At 38.8% G+C, this 22655-nt stretch overlaps 1 long non-coding RNA gene across 1 annotated transcript in view; it reads right to left on the bottom strand.

Moving 5' to 3' along the window:
• Positions 1 to 22655, bottom strand: part of LOC128101979 (uncharacterized) — a 56784-nt gene that overhangs the window by 9339 nt on the left and 24790 nt on the right. The window contains exon 5 of the long non-coding RNA XR_008215281.1: positions 1 to 22655. This exon is cut by the window's left edge and continues 5944 nt beyond it. This is a non-coding gene — a long non-coding RNA (uncharacterized LOC128101979).

Raw genomic sequence — 22655 nt, 5'->3', positions numbered from 1 at the left:
AAAAACTGGCTCTTTACACACAAACCCAGCATCACTACATTTTAAAAATAAGCAACAAACTATTAATGTGAAATAATCAATGAGAGCACTAATTTTCAGCTGCTTTATGAACAGCCTAGTTTTCTTTTCATAATGTATTTGTTAGAATATGGATCCAAATAAATCCACATACCATAATTGAGTGGCAAGATTTTCAAGTGTTAATCTAGGCGCTGTCTCTCTTCCTCCCCCTTCTCCTTTCCTCCCACTCTTTGTAGTTTGCTTGTTGAAGGAATTAGGATTAAGACACTTTAGTGTTCCTCCCAGCCTAGATGATGCTTACTGTCTGCCCATGGTACACTTTACTATGTGTTTCCTGTAACTGCCAGGGGACTCTGGGGGTTTGTTTGGAAATTAGTTCATGTTAGCGCCAACTCCTCAAAACTACTGCATTTCTGTCAAGAAGCAGAAAGTTTGGAAGATACTTTTAAGCATTTCATAGCTTTATTTCAGAAGGGCAAGCCACCTTAAATCAAATGTTAGATTAAAATTATTATTTAAAAACCCCCAAAATGGATGATACCTTTTGACATAAGTTATAATCACACAGAGAACAAAAATTGTTCTCTACCTGGTCTCAGGGCCAAACTTTTTATGTGGTATAATTCACCAGCTCCTCTGGGAAGTAATTGGCATTGCTGTTTGAAAGCTTGAACACACTTCTGATGGATCTAAATGAGATTAAGGACTTCTGGGAAGCCAGGGTTACCCACCCAGCTGGCTGGCCAGCCTAATAGCCTTTAAGCCGACAGTATTTTTTCTTGTAGCCAGTTTAACAAAGATTAACATTCACTTTTCCTACTGGATCCCCACAGAGAATCCCGAAGTGGTGCACATAAAGGCCTCACCCCCGTGGTTAGTTTGCAATAAAGCTTTGAGCCAGACTTAGAATCTATCTGTCCACCAAGTCGTTTCAAGAACATTTAGGGAGAAATGCTGCAGTTTTCGTTACTGCCTCACGAGGATGACAATGCCATCAAACAGTATTGTACTTATGGATAAGAGGACTCAAAAACTAGAAAATTGATTTCTTTGAAATCTCTGAGCACTTCCATTTGACGAATAAAGAGAAATTTCTTCTTTAGCTAGTGTAATTCGAATTTATCCACTATCAGGGAGTGAAAACAAATCTTGTTTCCGATTCTATAAGCACATCTTGAAGGAACAATACCCCTTGATGAATAGTTTCTCTTGGATACCAAAGCATCATGGGTAATCTATGGACGTTAATGAATCTGATAAATACAGGTTGAGTTGGTAAAAAGGTGAACTGTCCTTTCACTTTAAAATAAATACATTTAACTCAATGGAAAGTAAAAGACAAATGCTTTGGAAACTTTCATTCTTGAGAACAAACAAAACGAAATGAGGAGACTGGAGAGATGGCATAGTAGACCAAGTGCTTGTGGCAAAAGAAGGAAGACCTGAGTTCTGATTCCCTGAACTCATGGAGAAGCTGGGTGTGACACTGTGTCTGTATGAGGGGGTTCTGTAGAGATAGGTGGATCCACAGGGCCCTGCCTGGCTGGACAGCCTAACATAAACAGGGAGCTCGAAGTTGAGAAATAGACCTCATCTCAAAAATTAAAATAGAAAGTAGTAGAGGAAGACATCAGTGTCAACCTCTGATCTCTACAGATACACACATGGGCAAGTTTACCCACATACATGTGCATGCATACACATACACTATATGCATACACAAAGACCATTAAATGAAAATGTAGTAATAAAGGGAGAGACTGTAAATACAAAAATGTGCTTTAAAATTATTTTAACCTATGTAAATATGTGATATTTTTTATATATCATATGATTTTATGACAAATATAACACATTTGATATTAAAAAATAGAGGTATTTTGACACTATCTATAAACTTTCTTGTTTCCCAGGGAAAGTATATGAACTTGTACTGTGTGTTCTTCAGTAGAGTTGAGCCCCCACTTCTCTGACTATTTTGGATGCTGGAGTATGTCTTCCAGCTCTGTGTGGCTCTTTCCAGCCCTGAATAAAGAAGTTTGAGCACCTCGTCCTGTAGGATTTATGTAGATGTACAAAACAGCAGGCCCATTCTAGAGAGCCAGCCCTGGCAATTTACACTGCCCCATCTACTTTCATTAGCTGTGAGTCACTACCAAGAGAGAACAGGACTCTCACATTAAGGAAATGGACTCTGGGGGTGGTGGGGATAATGACTCTTTCATAGGATTCTTAGAAGGATTAAAAATTATATAAGGTATTCAGTGCAAAGTTCAGTGGATTTCTAAGATACTTTAAATATGTTTAACATATTAAATTACAGATAAATGAATTTAAATTTTATCTAAAGTATGAAATTAATCTTTATAATTTTCTTCTGTTTTCTGAAGCTCCCTGGGGGCTCTTGGCAAAGCTTGTCCATCAACAAAGGCTGATGCGATCAGAGTGTTGTGGGGGGGCGTGCTTTACAGTCTACAGAAACTCTGGCATCCATTACTGCACTTGGCCCTCAGCTGTCCCACCATGCACAGGGCTCTGTGGGACAGAAAGATATGCCCCAGGAACCTGGTAAAAAAGGACGTGATGCTGTCACTACATTCCTAAGGGATTGTCACATCACAGTCAACACCTTTCCCAGGCCCCCACAGCAAACATGCTGTTCAGCACATGATGCAGAAACTCTTGGTTTCACAGTGTGGCTCAGGTTTTCAAAACTTACCTCTGCAAGGGAGTGTGAGGGCAGGTTCCAAAGCACTTCTCACCTTGGTCCCTAACAAGGGGTGAGCACTGGTGTTAATCTCCTTCCTGGGTTTAATCATGCTCTTTCTGAGGCCTGGCATGTGTGTTCAGCATGGAGCCGACAGCCCTCTGGCAAGGGCTTTGGTTCCCCTCACAGAGCAGATGTCTGTAGAGGGCCACACAGTCGTGCTGTAATTATTCTACAGCAGCTGTGGCAAGAAACTGTACCACCCCACCGTGCCGAGAAGGAGGCACACCCTCCCAAGCCTCTTCTTTAGAGAAGTCTAAAACGGCCACTTGACATGGACTTTAAAGAACTGATTATATAACAACATTGATGATTTGCTTCCTTCAAAGCTGTCTTCTCTGCAGTCATTGTTCTGTGGATTTTGAAGGAAAGGAGGTGAGTGATGAAGTCGTGGTGTGTAGGGGTGGGAGTGCCAGACGGGAGAAGAGAAGCATCCTATGGCCACCAGTAAGTAGATGTTTTGTAAAGAAAGTTCACCTCTAGTGAAAGACAGCAAAGGAGGGGGGGTTGATTTGTGGTTTCACCGCAGCTGCTGAAAGGAATGCAAACAAATACAGCCCCAAGGAAACCATAGTTTTGCATAAGCAGCTACCACAAGAGCAACTTCTGCCCGATCATGATGCTGGAGGCTGAAGAGCTTTGGGAGAAAACTGTAAGCCAAAGATGCTGGGAGACCCCAAGACTGTAGGAAATCCTCTACTTACTATAGGATTTGGCTATTTTAGAAAAATAGTATTGTGGGAAATTTTGGTTCTATAGGCTTTTAGGAGATTTCACCAACATAGTACATTTGCCCCCAGGAAAACTCTCTTACTTTGAAAACTGACCCAAGCTGAGGACACTTACCCAGTGAGACAAGTATCTTTGGCATCACCCCTCCAGGTGCACTCCTTGACCTTGTCATCTTGCTCTAAGCTGTGAAACGCCAACCTTTGCTCACTGTACCATCTCTGCTTCCTTCCCCTCCAAATTTGGGCTTCATCCAAGTAGTAGGAGAATCTTGGACGAGACAGGCAAGAGAGATGAAGATAGAGGAGTCATAGTGATGTCAGAGACTGCTCTCAACATCAGGAAGGATTGCCAGTGGTAACCCCCCTCTGGGACAGGGGAAGCCTCTACTATGTCCAGTTCTTCACCAGCTGTATTTTAGGGTTCTAGTAACTTCTCTTTTCCAACCTCTTGAAGCCTAGGGATGGTGAAGCCCACCCCCAACCATTGCCAGTCCTGCGGTCCTTTACTCTTCTTCCCCGAGTCCCTTAAACTTAACCTACATCCTTTCAAGTGGCCTCCTTACATTCTTGTGAGTGCCTCTTCTCTTTCTTCTTAGTACCTTAACTGGCATCCTTAGCTTATTTAAAGTTGTGCACATATGCATCGACCATAGATCAGCAAAATCACAGCCAGTGATGAGCAAGGAGGAAGCACGGCAGCTTTCTTTTCATTACAGGAAACAGATTGCAAGAGAGTTTGATAATAAAGGCTAAAAGGAATCCTAAGACTTTATCCTGGCTTCTCACATTACATTTGGCCTCTGGATCCAAAAACGACTCCTTTATGCATTTTAGAGTTGAGTTTTAAAAAGACAAAACAAACAAACAAAAAAAAACAAAGGTAAAAACAAAACAAACAAAAAACCTCTTACATAGTCATCATTTTGTTGCCCTGAAAGGACTGGTTGTCTTCTGAAGAGAACCTTTCCCTTTTCCATAAAAAAGACCACCTAGACTTCTCCTGTTGTCTTGGCCAGAAGTGAAAGGGAAACAACAGAGAATGAAGAATGGCATCATGAGAAAAGGTGAGTTTTTTCAGAGTGTGTTGTGCATCAGGAATCCACACAAGTGACTCTAGCCAGAAGGATGTTTCTTTAAGACTGGAGGTGTCAGTCTAGAAAGAAAGGCTAAAAGAAACCATGACCCAAAGGCAGGAGAACAATACAGACTCCTGCAGACAAAAGTGCAGGAGACTCTCTAGATCGGCACAGAACAGCTGCTGCCCAGGGGTCTTTACTGGATAATTGTTGGGTCCGTGAAGGATATTGTCAGCAGCAGATCATCCAGATATGCTTGTGTCCCCACAGAAGGAGCAGTCCCTACAAAGAAGAGAAAAAGAGTAAATCTCATTCTAGATCATCGTGGGAAGACCAGGTAAGCAAAGGAGTGGGACTCCTCAATGCCCCTTGATTTGGGCCCACTTTTGTGTTTATTTCTAAGCAGAAAAAAAAAAATAGGGAAGAGTAAGAAACATCTACCAGAAACCATGCAAGCACTACGTCTGAACTGGTACATCATATATAAGGTTATTAATATTGGCTTTGAATGGTTTGTTTATAATACACCCGGAACACAGCTCTGAAGACAAAAAAAAACCTCTTTAGATGAAGTCCTTACAAAAGGTAACATGTTATTTTGCTTTTAGAGTTAGTATACATGAACATGTGTAAATTCCAACTGTTCTTCAAGTATGACATCTCCATTTTATTTAAGTTATCATTGAAGAATAATTGATTGTAATGGTCAGAGCCCTGTGCTTGAGTCTGGAAAGAAAGAGATCAATATAATCTGTCTTCAGCTACCACACATTTTAGCTTCAGGACATCGAGAAACCAATCTCAAACCTACTAGGAAACTGCTTCCCTGATGGCTAGATTTCCTAATGCTATAAGATGTTTTATATGCTGCTTTGGGAGGAAACACATCAATGCTCTCACCCAACACTCCCAGACCCTGCATGCTGCAACACTGACCTCTCAGGCAAGATATATCCACTGGTGCCATAGTGGCACACCTGTTATGTGGTAGTAACCACTTTCTGGTTGGAGATGAGGCATGCTACAGGGGCAAATTTTATGAAACAACAGTCCATGGTTTATGGGTTCTAGGCCCTGGAGTAAACTTTATATTGTTATTTTGCTAAATAGTCATGCTGTCGAATACCTTCTATATATTTATGTATATATTAATTATATATTCATTTATATATCCATTGACCTGGATGACTCTCAACTTTGGTCAGAGAAGCCTCTTTTTGCAGTGGGCAGCAGTCATAAGAGAAATACATAACTGGTCATAGGGCTGAGAATATGAGACTGGATGGTCAGCCCTGCAATGGGGTATCAATATTAATTAACCCACATCCCATGCCACTAAGGCTAAAAGGAACATCATGGATGAGGAAACAGAAAGAGCTGGACAATGAGGAGTGCTGTGAACAGCTGTAGTTACCCATACAATTTAGCATTAAGATCAAACTTGCCAAAATCCCAGCACAGATGAAAAAAGATGCTCTCTTGGCCCTACCCTTTACTGAGGAGCTATTGGCAGTTGACAGCTACAAAGGGAGGGAGAATCTTATGTATGTAAAAAACAAAAACAAAAACAAAAACAAAAAAATACTGAGTACCATTTATATAAATTTATTGACACTCACAATACCATTACCTGTGTTCCCATAGTTTCCTGCCCAGACTCTGAAGTAAGAGTCAAGAAGCATTTTTATCTGAACTCCAATGCCTAACATAGTACCTAACATACTGGCTGGTGTTTTAGTGAAGATTAAATAGAAGCAAAAACTCCCTGAAAAATTAAAAATTAAACTGTGACCACCAGCTGTAATTGTTTGTTCAATGGGTTGAAAGTAGAAATGTTTGTTTAAAATTACTCTATTAAAACATGAGTGGTAAGTCTCTTAAAAAAAAATAAGAGCATGGAGAAGGGGAACCCTTGTGATGATTATCTTTGTTAACTTGACACAACTTAGAATCACCTTATATGAAAGTCTCAATGAGGGATTGTCTATGTTGGGTTAACCTGTGTGCATGTCTGTTGGGAGATTGTCTTAATTAAGTTAATTGATGGTAGAAGACCCAGCCCACTGTAGGTGGTACCATTTCCTAGTCAAGGGGTCTTAAGCTGAATGGAGAAACGGAGCTGAGCACCAACAAGCAGGCAGCATACATGCATTCATTTCTCTCTCCTCTTAACTGTGCATATGACGTGGCCAGCTGCTTCAGATCCCTGCTGTCTCAGCTTCCTCCATAATAGACTATAACCTAGAATTGTAAACTGAATATACTCTTTCTTCTCCAAGTTGTCTTTTATCAGGGTATTCCATCATAGAAACAGAAGTGAAACTGGGGTGGTCTCACAAGCGCAGTGAATCACAGAGGTTCACTGGAGATCTGATGATTGGATTTTAAATTATCTCTCCCCTTGAAATCCAAATTCATTCTCAGAAAAACTGTCAAATATTTTTATTCTAATAATAGTATTATTGTTTTAAAAATCAAAAGAAATCACCAAATTCCAACCTGCTTAATATTTCCACAGTGGAAATAAATGATAATACTAGTTTGACTGAGACTTTCCATCTGGTGATTCAGCATGCAGAGAGAGAGAGAGGGAGCAGCTGAGCCCTGTCAATGAGAAACCAATTTGGGTTAGAAGGATATGAAAATGAAACTAGTGTAGTGTATCAGAACATGGAAGCATGCTTTAAATCTTAGCCTGGGTGATTTATCGGAAAGCAGGAAGTGACTCCTTGGAAAGGGGAAGTAAGAAAGAGCCTCAGGAGGAGGCAATGGTGCCCAAAGACAGAAGAAACAATCAGGAAACCAAGCGATTCCTGCCTTCTGTTTCTGCACCCGTGCTTTATTACATTTAAAGGGAAAGCATGGAGGCTGGATTTATTTTATATTTTTTCCTTGGGCACATTAAAAAACCAGAAAAGAATGAAGGTGAAATATAAATGAGAAGGCATAGCTCTGAGTAGAAGGAAAACTATATGTGATGAGGAGCAAAGGAAAGCCACAAATACAAGAACTTAAACAGGGGGAAGAGAAAGAAGAAAACGCCCAGAGAGAATCCATCACTCTGTGTAAAGTAATTTTTATCCTTCGGATTATAAAAACAAATATATACTCACAATTTTTTCTTCCAATTTGGGCTCATCGCACTTATTATTCTATATAGGCCCTGCTGTACCACTCAGTATTTTAAGAGTGTCTTTAGACAAGAGCTTCAAAATCCATATATCTTGACATTTGGAGCAACTGGATTAGTCCTGTTTTCCAGAGCAAATAACAACCAATTCTGTGTGGTGAGACAGCTCGTTCAAAAAACAAATGTTTTCCAAATCCTTAGAGTCCAAGCCATCCTCAGATTTCAGGAATGTGAAGGGGCTTGTTTGCAGGCAGGCATCATGGTATAACACTGGAAAGAATCCCTCTACAGTCTACAGAGTAAGTATGAGAAGAATTGAGGCTCATAAGCACCAGAGGCTGGCCACACAGCATGCTCTCAGCATGTGGATTCTGAAAGAAGATGTGCTCTAACAGAAAGACCTGTGCTTGAGTTTTCTGATCACTGAATCTCGAAAAGTTTGAACGTGCTTAATTTGTGAAAAGAGTGAGGTTTTAATTTCTTCTTATCTTTATTCCCTAATGCCTTTGAGATATAAAAATCTCATTATAAATAATCATTAACCCCATAAAGATGCTCCAACACAGAGTGATAAGAACTTTCCCTTAGTGGAAATCTGGTTCACAATTCTTCCCTTTCCTGCGTTGACTGTGAAGTGCATAGTTTCTGGCACCATGGCCTTACCTTCCTGTCAAGAAAATGTCCACAGACTTGGACTTCGTGACACTGTTATAACACTGCACAAGCAATGAGGGCATCTCTCTAGCTTCCTCCATTATTCACCCTTTTATCTTTCCAGTTCTTCACCGTGGACACAGCGTAGGTAGTCTTACACCTCTAGCTGTCTTGCGGGAGTAAGATTGTAAAAATAAATTCATGATGGTAATTTCCTCAAAGGAGAGGGTCAAAACTGTGCCAAGTAATTAAATTTTAAAAGTGATTTTTAGGACAGGAAATCAGGGGGTGGGGGGAGTTTATAGGTAATTCCGGGAAGGCTAAAGATGGATGGAGGCTGAGGTCCTGCACCACCGCAGACTTCGTAGGGTCAGCTCCTGCAAAGGAACATGTGTGAGCCCGCCATAGAACAATGTCATAGTTGCAGGCCTCCCACTGTCAGCCCTCCATACTGGTTAATATCATCAAGGGAATCCTTGCCTGACAGAATGTAATTTAGGATCTATTAAATATGATTACTTGGCCTTGAAAATGATGGATACTGGACAGAATTATAGAACCACTTTACAAAAGAAAAGTCTCTTTTACATCCTTTCTTTGGAGCTTAAAATGAAGCCTGAGGAAATCCCTCCAAGGGGTTGTGGCATTTATAGGTTGGGTTTATGAAAAAGAGAATTGATATTCATATTAAAACTGTAAAAATTGAGCAAGGTGAAGAGAGTGAACATGCAGACAGTTGTGACGTGTGTGTGAAGGGTGACTGGCATGTTGCCCACCTGATTTACTTGCTTTAATTATATTAGTAACATGAAAGTTGACACAATCTGAAACAAGCTCCTTGGGCTTTTTATTCAAAGTGAATCCCCTGGTGACTACTTTATATGGTATCCTCTATTTCCAATTACTTAAGTGTTTATAACTGGAATACCTAAGAGTTCATTGCTAGGTTTGCTGTGGAGATGGCCTGTGTTTTGGTTTTTATTTAAATACATTTGTTCCTGGTTATATAAATAAAATATGGTCATTGTAAAAATTATTAAACATAAAAAATTGCAAAGAAGACACTAAAAAGCATTGATAATCCTTCTTACAGATTGATATTAACTTTTTGCTGTAGATGTTCTAAGCTTTACACATACACACAAACACATAAACATGCATATACACAAGCATGCACATAAATGTAATTTAATTTTTTAATAATTTACTTTTATTTTATGTGCATTGGTATTTGACCTGCATGTATGTCTGTGAGATCTATTGGAATTTGAGTTACAGACAATTGTGATGTGCCATGTAAGCACTGAGAATTGAACTCAAGTCCTCTGGAAGAGCAGCCAATGTTCTTAACCACTAAGCCATCCCTCCAGCCCTAATTTTTTTTATTTTAAAATAGTTACTGGCTCTTACTTCTCTATTAAATACCATCTGGAGTTGCAGTAGATGATTTTTCCAACTTCAAGATTTCTTAGGGTTTTGTCTTTGGATGATACTCAAATAACTTGATCTGTCAAAAGGTGTTTTTGAGAAACAGAAATCAGGTCTGTGACATTGGTTTTGCCTGTCAGCTCATTCATCCCTGGAATTAGAAGCATCATAGCATCATGATTATGTTGTCTTCTTATATATTGCTATGCACATGTATGCACTGTGCACTGTTATACACAGCTCCACACTCAGTGTTATAAAAGACACAGAATCTCCTACTGTGTTAACAAACACAGAAGCTAACAGTATGCAAACTGATAAAATACAATGGAAAATGTACAGTATTAGAAGTATGTATCTGTAACCCAGGGCCACCACAGAGAACCACCTGAGTTGGAAGAGTTTGGGAAGTTTAGGGCTATATCTTACTCTGACTCTTACATTGCAATTATCTTGTCCTTCAAATAATAATCTGGACCCACACAACATCAGATGTTCTTATTATAGCACTAAAGACATCTTCAAAGTCCAGTTAGTCATCACCCCTCTAGAAAGTTTGCATTCTATAGTTTTGACAAAATTATTAATCTTATTCCATACCTAAACCTGAGTGGGTTGATAGCGATTCACTCTTGACCAATAAATATTAAGATTAGTTATTAACTCCTTCATTAATATGCCAATGAACTAGTAGTATCAAAAGCCCAATTCTCAGGAAAGCCTGTCTTATGGACTTTATCCACCGGTGTCCTGGGTAGTTTTTTGTACATCTGTTTGGTTAGACACATGACACTCTAATTCCATTGTACAATTCTACTGCATTTTTCTTTCCAGCTGAATGATAACTGCAGTCCAATTTTAAGAAAAAAATATGATTGCTCATGTTGGCCATTTTTTCAGTCAATATAGCTAAATGAAATTTATTAAATAGCAATAAGGACTTTTAGGAAAATGTCAGACCTGATCTATTATGCAGAATTCTTAATGACATCCACTTTGCTTATTCTTTGCTATAGATCATTTTCAACTTTTAAAAATATATTTGAATCCCATGCTGGGGAAATGGCTGGGAAGCTGAGAGAGCACATGCTACTCTTGCAAAGGACCTGAGTTTGGTTCTCAGCACATACATCAGGTGTCTCACAATTGCTGTAACTCCAACTCCGGGGATCCAATGCTCTATTCTGAACTCTGCAAGCATCTACACCCATGTGTACACATACACACACACACACACACACACACACACACACACACACACACACTCACACACACACACACATACACACACACACACACACACACACTTTTAGGTATAAGCAAAAATAAAACAAAATATTAATAAACACACACACTATATATATATATGTATACATATATATATATATATATATATCAGATGAATTATAGCTATACTTAGATGATTCCCCTAAATAATCTTATTTCAGTTTATAAGGCTTTATCCTTCACCTTCTCCACATCACTAGTTTCTTATCCCTTTGCTGTGTTTGTATATTCTCTGCCTCCTACTTTTGTCCAGGGAAGCTCGGAGATTATTTTCTCTCTAGTAAAAAGAATTCATATGAACAGTCATTTCACATACAGTCAAAACTCAGTCACAAAGCTGAGTTCTTCAGGACTTTCTAAGTCTAGGATTCTATTTGTAAAATGGCAGGGTAAAAACAACAGATCACAGTGGTAGAGTGTCATCATATTATGTCAGAGAATGGAAAACATGATTAAAATCAACCTGAATTGAACCGAAGAATTTTAATTGAGGTGAAATTCAAGTAATTGAGTTAAGAATTATAATTTACAAGGTTTGACAGTATGTGTTGACATGAAAGTTTCTAATATATATATTTATTACTGAAAATTCCAAGGGCTTGTGACATCCAACACATGTACTCACTTTGGGGGGAATCTGAAGCATCTGTGCAGTCATGTATGCCACATTTGTCATGCTTCAGTGTGGGATCCCTCCCACAGCCATCTGTCCCCTGCGGAAGCATGTAGTTGCAATGGCTAAGGGTAGTGATTCTTCTGTGAGTACATGGGAAAACGTGTTCACTTATCAATGAATCAGCCATTTTCCAACTTCTGAGGGTAGAATTCATCTGTGTGCATTTTAGGAACAAAGTAAGCACAGGATCAGTACAAAATCTGTTGATTAACTTAAAAAACAGTGAAAAAGTGGCTCTGTCCCCACACCTGGGGTGAGGCAATGTATCTATATTCTCATGATTAATGCGCAGGTAATGAGAGCTGTCTAGTGTTTCACCAACAATATCATTTTAACTAGGGCTAAAAAATTAACTAAAACGACTGGAAATTTCATTTCTTCCCAAGAAAATCTATTAATATCACGGCATTTCATAAGTAATAAAAATTTTCATTTCTGAAGAATTACTGATGTCAGTGATGATTGTCACCTAGTTATAGCCTCTTTCATAACCATCTGAGAATGCTGAGTCTCACCTCAGTAGCCTAGGATTTCCAGATGTTTTTCTGATGTTCAATGGACTCATGAAATTTCTTATCTAATCACAAAAACAACTAACTCTTGTTGTGCAAATCATACATAGGATCCCAGACACATACCCACAGCATCTTAACTAATCCTCACTACAACTCTAAGAAGTAGGTACTGTTAATAGTCCATTTAATAGGTGAGATATAAAGTTGTTAAGTAACAGCCTGAGGTGATGCAATCAGTAAACACTGGAGTATAGATTAAAAGCCAGATGGTCTGAGATATGGCTGCCATTCAACAAGGCAGGAAAGCCTAGCATTATAAAGTAAATGGGAAATGAAAACCTTTCCATCTGCTATGCATGTACTATAAGGGAATTTTTCCTTAAAGATATTTTAGGAAGCAGGGGATGCATAAAAATTATATCTATATTAAATTTGGGCCCCTTAGGCACTGACCATTATTACTACAATTTGATTTGGAAGCTATCTTTTATAGCTTAGTTTAAAACTACTAAACCCAGACACTTACATAATAGAAATGCTGACGTGACCTTGATTTCAGAGGTGCAAAGGGTATAATTGAATTTAAGAACAATGTATCTCATCCATTAAGTCATTAAATAGATCATAATAATCTGACACATTGGGTAAGTACTACATGAAAGTGGTTAACAATGGTATGCAAATAAAATCAGTTTGCACCATTAGCTACTGTGTTCTAGGTTGAGTTTGCCAAATATAACATTGAATTACAATACAGTCATTTAGAAAATGTTGTGAAAATATATTTAAATTGTTCCTGAACTTGATCCAACATAGAGAAGGGATGTTGGAATCTAGGGGTATTGCCAAGTGAGTATGTGTAATTCAGATAGCTTATCTCTACATCCTAACCATAAATACACACTTTACAACCAAACCTCTGGAATTACCCAGATGGTGTAGCCCATCTGGTTACACAGCATATATAAACATGCCAACTACATGCCAAAATCAGACTGTTCTTCCACAAAGATGTATATTTGGTACTGTTGAGGAAAAAATCATCCAGAAGTTTCTCATTATACAGTCAAATGCCTAAATCCAAACAAAATCATGAGCAATAGTGTTACAGAAATTAACGTTGTCATTTAGATGAGTTCATTCTAGCTAAAACACCATACAAAGCCACAACATACCTCTTATTTTGCAGGATGGGACAGAAGACCTGGGTTTTTTATTTGTACTGTCTCAATTTTTCACTTACTTTGACTCTTTAGAACAGTGGTTCTCAACCTTCTTTATGACTTTGACCCTTTTAATACAGTTCCTCATGTTGTGGTGACCTCAAACATAAAATTATTTTGCTGCTACTTCATAACTATAATTTCACTACTGTTGTGAGTTGTAATGTAAGTATTTGATCTGCAGAATCGTTTAAGGCAAACCCCTGTGAAAGGGTTGTTCAACCCCCAGGGGGTCACGACCCATGGGTTGAGAACTACTCATTTGGAGGCTAAGTCAGAAAGCATGTAACAATTCCAGCGCAACACAGGCACCAATAGCATGAAATGGTCCTCAGAAGTCCAACAATTCCTTTGAAAATGTCTTAGGATTACTTTAGTTCCCTGTGAAAATGTTCATATAGCAAATATATTTAATAAATAGAAATATATCTTAAATATTTTCCAAATAATTGCTAATCACAAAAATGTAAATATAGGTAAATGTTTTATGGGCATACATAAAAATATAAACAACACAATGACCTGAAAATTGAATTTTCAAATCTACTTACGAGGAAGGAGTTGTGTAAGTTAATTTAAATGTATGTAAGTTACTCAATTAGTATGGTAAACAGATGGAGAAAAGATGGCTAAGATTCACCACCCTTACAAAGTATTTATGTGGTTCCTCCACTCAAGGTGTCAAATGTCTTGTCCTGCATGCTTCCTTGAGCTGTCTGGGAGCTTGCCTTGGAGGCTGGAGTTGTGTAGTTACAGTGGTGTGTGTTCATAGGCTGGGTCTCACAAAGTGTTGGGAACACTCTTCCTTTGCTATGAAAACTTTGAGCTAGCTGCTAAGGAATGAGGACCATAGGCAAGAGCCAAATTGTCCCAGCTGGAGCCATCCTAGACCGGCCACTTCCCTGCCCACTCACCAGCTGATTTCAGGAAGCCCAACTCAGAACAGCTGAGAGTAGCACAGACTAGAGAAAACTCATTAGAGAACTTGCTTACCTGACTCATGGGCTTATGAGAAATAGCAAATGGTTGTTTGAAACTGGTAAGTCCCTAGGTACCTCTTTCGGCAGACTGGATTACTAATAGGGTTAGTCCTAGACAATTTTTCCACATCAAAACAATGCCAATATCTTGGTTGCCCATAAGTATCAGCTATCTTAATATTTAGAGATATTAATGTTCCTCAGATTTATACACAGGACTTTAAAGCGCAGCTACAGATTTGGCGAAAACGCAGAACAGATGCGATTGACTATGGAGACTGAGGTAAGAGGACAAGTTTAAAAACATAGTGGGGAACTAAATGAGAGTCTGTCTAAAATATGAGAGAGAAGGAGGGGGAGAAAGACAGGGGAGAGAGCGAGGGAGGAAGGGGAGGAGGGAAGGAGGAAGGGGAGGAGGAAAGGAGGGAAGCAGAGGGATACACGGGAAGAAAGGGGGAAGGAGAGGGAGAACCACACACTTAGTTATCACTATTGGAAGGCAGAGGGTCAGACAGATTTAAAGAGGAGAGTACTGCTTCTGGCCTTTTAAATTCACATCAGTCCCTGCTGGCTATATTTTAACTGGACTTACTATAAATTTGACTTAAGGATTAAAATATTAATATTTGATAAAAGAGTCACTGTGGCAAGCCCAAATCCTTCCCAAGAATATTGTGAATCCCACAAATCCCCTAAAATGAGAAAGAATTAAAGGTATATATGATTCCATGTTGTTTCATGACTGTTGGCTTTTAGTGAATGTCGAAGGCTTTTGCCACATCACTGAGGAGGAAAGGGGCCAGAGGGGACTTCACTGTCACTGTGGTGCCAGCCTTTGCACTCCTTAATAAAGCAATTAAATTAAAGATTCAGAATGTACAAATCTTTACACTGAGATAACCACTGAGCAATCAATGATAATTAAAAAAATCAATCGCTCGTCTGTAGTAATTCAATTTGCCCACTTAGATATAATTGATATTGTTCGCAACTAATTATCCAAGAAAAGGCGCTAAGGGACTTTTAGAGACTAAAGGAATTGAGCCAAAGATTCTTCCTAATTTGAAATGGGACTGAATGCCATGTTTTCTCAAAAAACTGATTAAGTCCTCCCTAGAAACGTAGTATTGAACAAACTCAAATGAAGTCAGGAAATCAGGGTTTCATTAGAAGCAGATTAAAGGGTACCTTGTCCTTCCTGGGTGACCATAGGCAAACTGTGGGACCTCTCTTCCGGTTCCCTCCTCCCTAAAACAGACATAATGGCTGCATCCATCACTACGGAGGTGTAAGCCCTGTTATTCCTAACAGTATTTAGAATGTGTCTGTTCTACAGTGGCCCTTGCACCAGTGTTATTCTTCATTGTTGGTTGACACTATCTTTACAAGGAATGCTCAAAGTCACCTATCTCAAGTGTATTGCATTGTTTTCCATAGTTTACATTCAAGGGCTATTTTCTTCCCCCCACCCCACCCCCACACACACATTGTGAAGTTTTATATTCTTCTTTGGAAAAAATAAGTAACTGAAATAAGGAAATGTCAAGTTCACATTTGACATGTGGCTTATATGGTTACAAGTGATTGAGCCAAGACACCTGTCTTTCTTAGTGACCATTGGTGCCTCAGCAATGGGGAGAAATAACAATAAAATAAACCAGGACCTTCTTATCACTGGTGCTTAGCTTTGCTACAGCCCCCAGGCAGTCTAAATGGCATGTTATCAAGCTATATGACTATGCCACCACTTATTTGTTCTGATATTCAATGCAAAAGTGTCAGAGCTATCCATACTTCAGTACACCAAATTATTGACTCCTGGGGCTGGAAAATACACTGAGAAACTATTTGCTATATGAACCCACATCCTGGATAAGAATCTATGGCCCTTGTAGATGCAAATCTTTCTAAATTCTAGAGAACAGATGTTGAACTATAGTCTACAGTAAGCACTACACTCTCCCGAGAATTTCTTTTATTTTTTGCTCTCTGGCTTCAGTGTCAGGACATATGCCTTTGTTCTCTGAAGAGCTTTCTGACCCAGGCAGCATTTCCTCAGCTTCTCTCCTTATCTCACACCTGAATCTCCCAATGCCAAAAAAACAGCTTTGTCTGAATAGTGCCTGTTGAGTTCATCAATGTAATTTTAGAGAACTAAGTGATAATTTCTATGTATTCAAGGAATGATGGTATGGAATCAATATTTCTAGACAGCAAGTTTTTCACCACTGTGGAATAATTAAACAAAACTAAGGGGAGAAAGGGAGCTTCCCACTGTGATGGTTAGATATAAAAAGAAGACAAAGACATTAAATACAAATTTCAGATAAAAAGTGAATGTTTTAGTGTTTGCCCCCCAATATTTTTACTTGCTAAATCGCATTTGCTTTTGTGCTTGATTGCTTTTCCTTTCTTATCACTATTTGACTGCTTGTTCTAGAAACCGACTCATGGGGTACTTCATTAAAGCAGCTATTATTAAACACTTGTCACGCTAGGAAGCTGAGGGTGACTTCTAGCATTAACACCTTGGAGATGGCAGTTCTAGTGTCGGTAGTTAATTCTGTGATCTCAAAATACCAGTAGAAAAATTATCCCTTAGAGAATGCGGAATCTGGAAAGTGTTTCTGACAGGTCTGCCGCATTCCTACACCACCAACCAGTGCCACTAGGTACTCTCCTCTTCCACCCCCCTTGACATGTGCACAAACTGTATTAATCAGATGGATGATGGCAGTGGTGAGTGGAGCTGATGAGGGGCTCCACTGTACTGACTGTGCATGAGGTGGGAGAAATGGGAACCAGAACGTGGACCCTTAGTCCCAACCACATATCACCTATGTCTCCAGCTAAGGTAATTTCCTACACTTTGTTACTCAGAAATTATCTGAGAAGTTGAAGAAGTTTAGCAACACTGAGTGTCATGAACCTGATTCTTTGGTCCCATTCCTGAAGTACAAAATTTATAATTTCTAGAGATGAGAGCTAGGAATTTATGTTTTTAAAATTCTTCTTTAGTAAAACTGATATTAAACAATTCTGATAGCCATTGGACTCGACTGATATAAGCACATTTCAGAATCAGTCTCTGAATTCTACCTTCAGATCTAACATTCATTAGCCATGTGCTCTTAGAGAGTGGGATGTTCTTGTTCGTTGTCCTCCTGTGCTCCCATATATCCAATAAACAAATGAAGAAAGGAGGAAGGAGAACAGAGAAAAAGAATAGCATACATTATGATATCACAGGATTCAGTGAAATCATGAATAACCATCATTTGACACCACAGTCAGAGCAGCAGTAGTTACTTGTGTGTATTTCTGTCCAGATCCAAAGCTTGGTTCTGATATTACTACGGAAGCAGCAGTACTGACAGTCTGCTTTTATTTCCAAATAACCTATTTAACACTCTTCAATTTTACCAGCAACTTCCATGCTGAAAGAGATTGCCTGCTGAAAAGAGGGGGTAGAATTGATGCCATGGAGTAAAAGATTCTAGCTGCATATTTCTTGGCCCTAGAGAAGGCACAAAAACTCTGACAGTGGATGAAGACAATGTGTGATGCTCAAGATAGAGTTGACTTTGATGGACACTGGGATCAACATATGGGAACAGTTTTGAAGTGGCAGTAGCATACATGCTGAGCCCTTTTGATGATGGACAATTGCTCTTTGCACACCCTTTCATTACTGAGACAAAAGCAGTTCATGTAAACATATGTCAACATTTTTCTTTAACATGAGTACTTGGGTTATTTAGAACATGGTTCTCAAAGCTGGGATGTGTTGGTTGGTTGCTTGGGGTTTTTTTCTTTTTGAGATAGAATCTCACTATGCTGCCTGGGTTGGATGAGAAATCACTAGTCTTCTGTCTCAAATATATTTTTCTAATGGTAAAATTAATGCTTATTAAGCACAATTCAGAAAATACTACATAAAGAAAAAGTTAATATCACTTCTAATTACTATCTGGAGGTAATAAAAATCAACATTTTGATGTATTTCTTTCAGGTATTTTTCAATTATAATATGTTTATTAATCCTTTGAAAATTTCATACATGCATACAATGAATTTTGATCATATTCACTCTCCTATTTCTCCCTCTAACTCTTTCCCGATCCACCCCAGATTTCTCCAACTCCCCCCAATTTCCATGTACTCTTTTAATTTTTTATAACAAACCAATTCCAAGTTGTACTGCTCATATACACATGGATGTAGGGGCATCTGCCAGAGTGCGATTGACCTACACTGGGTCATACACTAAAATAAAATAAAAAAACAACTGAATTTTCCTCCCCAAGAAGCTATCCCATGGGGAGCTCACAGGCCCCAAGGGTGAACTTATTACTATTATTTTACTAAATGGACAAAGTATCAAATTGTCCTCTAGATTCATATCTCTGTACCCATCAATCAGTTTACCCCTCAGACCTCAGACAAGTTTCTTTGTATAGTGGCCAGTGGCTGACATGGACATGCACAACCAGTGAAAGGGCAAAGAATAAATATCTGTGGGGTGCTATGCCACTATTAGGGTATCAAGATCACTACCCCTACCCCCACAAGGCTTGGGAACCAATGCAGAAGAGAGGGGCAGACAGATGGTAAGAGCCAGGAGTCAGGGATGACCAGAGTGACACAATGTCTTTGGACATGACAGGACCTACATTCTGTGACTGCTTGCACAAGACAAGCTTGAGTAAAGGCAGTCAACACTGCAGCCTGGAGGAAGGAGCTCACAAGCCACCAGCAACAACAGAGGCATTACTGACAGTTGATTGCTGTTTTCAAGTGTTTGATGTGAATGAAAATACCTTTAATAAAATTCATACAACTCAACAGATACAATTTCTGAATCATGCTTTTTCACTTACCTTGCAAATTTCTAAACTACTGCTAACAGTTCTCAAAAGCCATAATTTTAAATGTTGACAGTGTTCTACCATACCAATATTACATAATTTATTTCCCTGTTCTTGGAGTTCAGGGAAATTTTTTTATCATTTTTGCTGTAGTAAGTATTAAGAGCTAACTTTCTTACTTATACTTGACCACAGGGAAACCTGACTTGGGTTAAATGTTTGCTGCAGACCTAAAATGGAAATGACTCCATGCTCTGCTTATCTGTTTTTCACAAACCACAAATACTACTTTGCTGTAGCACTGTTGATCAGTGCCAACACCATATTTGCTACTTCAGCACATTGGATTTTATGCTCTTCATTCAAAAGCCAACACTACTGACAGTATTGGCAGATGTCAATGGGATTAATATGTTGTCCCAAAGTGGGGGTAGATGGGAGTGAGAAAGTGAATCGCCACCCCTGTAGCCCCCGTCTTCATTTTTGCTGCTTCTCATTATACCAACTAGAGTGCTTGTTACTGATGACATCACTTCCTGGTTTGATCCATATGAAGATAAAGCTCTTATACTTGGGATACTAAGACAGTGTTCTCTTCATTTTACATTTCAGTGCCTCCTTCTCTTTTTTTTTTACCTGATTCCTATCTCCTCCCCTCCCCATATATGTCTGTGTGAATGTTCCCTCCACTCTGTATCTATCTCTCTATCTCTGCCTCTTTCTCTGATTAGCCTTTGATTTTCAATATAAAATGTTGTATTTTTAGTTCTGCCGTGCCATATAGGTGAAAAAAAAAATAAGAGGCACCCTGTGGTCATCCTTCCACATTATGTGTATGATAAAGAAAATTGATACTAGTTTACCCAAAGAAGCCAGGCTTAAAACCCAGAAGGCCAAGTACCAACTTGGGGTCCAAACTCCATTACTAACTTCAAGTCTGACCTCAGACAAGTTGCATTCTCTCTCCTTGTGTTTCACTCCTTGTTTCTCTCCATCTGTCTCTCTTTTTCTCTGTGTGTATGTGACTTATTTTAATAATATTTTTCTTCTTTGGGAATTTTATACAAAATATTTTGATCCTATTCTTTCCCTCTCTCCAACTCCTTCAAGATCATCCCCCACCTTCCTTGCTACCACCTAATCTCATGTTCTTTCTCTCTTAAAAAATGAAAAGAAAAAAACAGAATAGAGTCCACTTTGTATTGACTGACTAACCTAAGTATGAGGCCTGCCCTGGAGTGCATTGTTACATCCAGCATTACATTGAAGAAAACAATCTTTTTCTCTGCCAACAGCTAACGGTTGTGAATAGCTTCCTGGCTGTGGGTGCAACTTCATGGCCACTTCCCCTCCTCCATGTTGGGAGTTTGCCAGGCTTGCGACTGTGCAGGTCTTGTGCATAGCGTCAATCTCTGTGAGTTCTTGTGTACATCTGCCCTGCTGTGTCTGAAAACTGCTATTTTCTTGAAGTCAAGCACCATCTCTGGCTCTTACATTCTTTCTGCCCCTCTTCCATATAGAGTCCTGAGTCTTGCCAGGAGGGGTGTCATAGAGACATCCCAAATATTAACCACATTCCACCTTTATTAAATAACCTTGGATATTCTTTCCAGTTCTGACAGATCATACTTCTGAACATACATGTTCAGAGCACAATATCTCTGAATAGTTATTCTTTAAAAAAAACTTGTTTGGAGGCCTTTCTTTATGAATATCAAATGTCTTTGCTTACATTTCTTGCACAATTCTAACCCAAGAGAGAGTATGTCCATAAAGAAGCCCTGTCTTAGAGCTTTCTGGTCTTTAATCTGTCAACCAGGACATCCTTCCTTGATACTGTAGCATTCGAAGCTGCTACTCTGGATGCTTACTGGCCCTAGATTCTGAATCCAAGAGTAATTCACAATTTTTTATCTGAGCGTCAATTTGCCACAAGAGTGGGTATAAAATGTTAGATATTATAGTAGCAGAAATTAATTATGACAATATATTATTAAGCCAGATTCTTGTGTTGATGTGTTTTCTGTATTTGTATTTGTCTATTTTCCATTGACTCTCTAGAAAACTCATTAAGAAAAGAAATCTCTTTAGACTGACCTAGCCAACCCAGAATTAAATAGAAATCCTAAGACCAGCATCTATAAATCATATCTCATTTCACTGTTTTTCATATAACAGTGTTTTCAGGATTAGAAGTAGTAGCTTCCAAACTTGGTTGTGTAGGTTGCATTACTGTGCTATTTTAAGCAGACAGAAGGAACGATGTATGCATTTTAAAATGGTTTTAGCTGCAGTTTTACCCACAAAAAAATTTTTACCTTGGCAACTTTGGACCAGTCTACACATTAACGGGATGACATTGAAAAAGTTATTTACCCTCTTGGGTACTAAATTTCTTTAACTATAAAATGAGGGGGTGGATTGGATATTCTCTATGTTTCCTTCCAAATCTAAGGCTTTATTATTGTCTGTGACTTTATGGCCAGTTATGCCTAGGGCTATATAACAGAGAAAATTGCAGAACATGAAAAACTGTTAGGACTTAGCAAAGAAGGGAAATGACCATTCATCAGGAAACGGGGGAGTGTTAGAAAGCAGAGTGGAGCTCCCTGAGCAACTTAAGTCTGAAAAGAAAGTTAAATGTGGGCTTTTGCAGTCCTGTGGGATAAAAAAAATAATACTAGAATGCCATATTTTCCAAATTGCTGTACTGAAAGAGGATCCCTAGATAGGTTGCTTTCTAAAACAAGATGACACACACACACACACACACACACACACACACACACACACACACACACACACAAAGATACACATAAAACACCTGATAATCTGTTGTTTATTCTTGTATTTAATATGAAGTCTTCCCTTAGCATTTTCATCAAAGACAATTCTGAAAGTTAACAATATATATGTTAGTGACTACCTGTGGCATGCTAATTTTGTCCCTCACTTTCACCACCAGAAATACGTATCTTAGTTCTTTCAGACTGCTATAAGACAATGCAATTTACTAGTGGTTTTATAAACTGCAGCAATTTACTTATCATAGTTCCAACGTTAAGGTACCAGCAGATTTACTGTCTGAAGAGGCACAATTTCCCTGTGTCCACCAGAAGAGGGGGAAAGATCTCTTGAGTCTCTGTTATTTAAACCTCTTAATGCCATCACCATGGAGATCAGGAACCCAGCACAAGAATTTGAAGGATCACATTCATTCCAGTACATCCTCATGAAGTCATATGAGTGTGATTCTGTGTGAAGAAGAGCTTGAAAGCTGATGTGAAGTCCCACAAATT

This window comes from Peromyscus californicus, unplaced genomic scaffold, assembly GCF_007827085.1.
Source record: "Peromyscus californicus insignis strain IS unplaced genomic scaffold, ASM782708v3 Scaffold_7__1_contigs__length_154581171, whole genome shotgun sequence".
Classification (NCBI taxonomy): domain Eukaryota; kingdom Metazoa; phylum Chordata; class Mammalia; order Rodentia; family Cricetidae; genus Peromyscus; species Peromyscus californicus.
The sequence above is the reverse complement of the archived record's forward strand: the minus strand, read 5'-3'. Positions and strand labels throughout refer to the sequence as shown.